Below are 2225 nucleotides of genomic sequence, written 5' to 3' on the forward strand. Positions count from 1 at the left end.
ATGTCGGTGATGGAGGGTGTGTGTAATGGAGAGGAGCCAGAGCTGGTGGCCCAGGCGTGTGTGCTGTCTGAGTTGAGTGAGAGCGACGAGACTCGAGCTTTCATCAGCAGTCTGCCGGACATTCATCACGACACGGTCAGCAGAGAGGCCACCATCGAGAAGTTTCTGGGTAAGACTGCGTCTCATATATATGATTTTTTTTTTTTATCTGTCTGTCTGTCTACCTACCTAATGTTACCTACCTGTCTGTCTATCTATCTATCTGTCTATCTGTCTGACTGTCTGTCTGTCTGTCTACCTACCTAACGTTACCTACCTGTCTGTCTGTCTGTCTATCTATCTGTCTGTCTGTCTGTCTGTCTACTTGGCTATTGTTTATTGTAATGCAGAACAGTATGTTGTTGTGTATTTGTATGTGATTTTTTTATTTATTTTTTGGTGCTACATGTAAGATGACATGTATAAAATGTCAAGTTGTGCTTTGGGTAACTCTTGCAGTTATAATGGATCCCTATCAAGAGCAGCCTCATCTTCTGGATCCTCTTAGGTAAGTTGAAGTCATGAATGTGGTGGACGTGATGAATGTGCTCTGTGATTGAACACTGTCAGTAATAATGTATTTGTTTTTGTGCAGAGTGGATGCTGATCATGCTCTTGGAGATGATCCGCAATGAGAAGTCTCCACCTCTTCTGGTCCATCTCTGTTTCAGATTCCTCTACATCATCTCAAAGGCAAGATGGTGCGCGGCTCTCTGATAATTTCTTTGAAGCCACGGTAGAGTGATTTGTTGGTTTCTGTCTGATTTTGTGATTCCTGGTGCTTCCACAGGTCAGAGCAGACCCGGCGCCAGACACAAATTTACGGACGGGCATTTCATTTTTCAGGGGGGCACAAATGAGATCAACCTCATTGCAATGCATAATATCATTAATTATGAATTAAATGGACAAAAACGAGGAAGAATTGACGTAGCACTCCATTGACGCAATACAACAGAGGAGTCGTAAAGATTGGACCTAGCCTACTGAAGCAGTCTAAACACACGTCGCAGGGCTCGACATCAACGCTTGTCCGCTTATCCGGGACAAGTGGATTTTTTAAAAGGCCAAGTGAAAGAGAATTTTACTTGCCCGACCAGACAAGTAGCCTAGCCTGATTAAAAGGCCAATAACAATCACCAAAACGCGATAATGATTCTGCATCATTTAGTCTAAATGGCGATCGATAGTGCATAATGTAATGACGCTAACAAGGCTGCGCTGCCTCTCTCAAGGAGAAATCAAAACAAATGAGCGCAGCAAACACAAAGTGAGTTAACAGTGTGTTAACAAAGTGAGTTAAACTCAGTTAACATACTGCGGTAAAAATTAAAAATGTGGAGTTTTTATTACATGATACAGTTAAGCAACATCACACGACCAAGAATGCTGAATACCATCACGATTGAAAATGTGACACTGATTTCATATGACAGTTCACTAAACAAGTAATTAATATTAAGTCACTTACATTTTAGACTCAATATTGACTGTTTTTGTTGTTTCAGCAGCAAAAATAGTTCAAACAAAGATCACAGCAGAACCATATGGCATCAGTCTCACAGCAACACTCAGGTTGTGACTCGGTTGAGTCAAAAATTCAATGACCCATTCATAAACAACTGCCTCATTCTTGATGAATCAGCCGTTTGAACGAATCGTTTGAATGAATGACTCAATGACTCTCTTAATAAGACCGCTTATCACATGCCGCCACCTACTGGCAGTTTAGTTTGTTTAAAAGTGTCATTCTTTCTCATAAAATTATTTAATGTATTGTATCATAAAATTTAATTTATTGATCAAAATTAAGAATTTAAAATGAAAGATGAAGCATATACCGTATTGACCCGAATATAAGACGTTTTTTTTCTTGGAAATACATCTGAAAAAACGCGGTCGTCTTATATTCAGGGTCTAGACTTTGACATGTCAATAATACACCCACAACAATAGGTGGCGCCAAATACGTATAAAAAGGGGGGTCGTCTTATAATCATGGTCGTCTTATATTCGGGCCAATACGGTAGAGACCTGCACTCCCGCGGAAGTACCACGGGACCCGCGGGACCCAACGCAACAGGGTGCGGCGCGGGACAACTCTTGATGGGCGAGTGCGGGTGGGAAGAGACTCGTGTGTGTGCGGGATGCGGGAGAATAAAATGATTCGCGGGACTCCCGCAAAA

General features: G+C 41.7%; 1 pseudogene; it reads left to right on the forward strand.

Moving 5' to 3' along the window:
- The window catches only part of LOC107711155 (tubulin-specific chaperone D-like), a 34048-nt pseudogene continuing 31823 nt past the window's right edge, over window positions 1-2225 (forward strand).

This window comes from Sinocyclocheilus rhinocerous, unplaced genomic scaffold, assembly GCF_001515625.1.
Source record: "Sinocyclocheilus rhinocerous isolate Xijiao unplaced genomic scaffold, SAMN03320098_v1.1 scaffold115, whole genome shotgun sequence".
NCBI lineage: Eukaryota > Metazoa > Chordata > Actinopteri > Cypriniformes > Cyprinidae > Sinocyclocheilus > Sinocyclocheilus rhinocerous.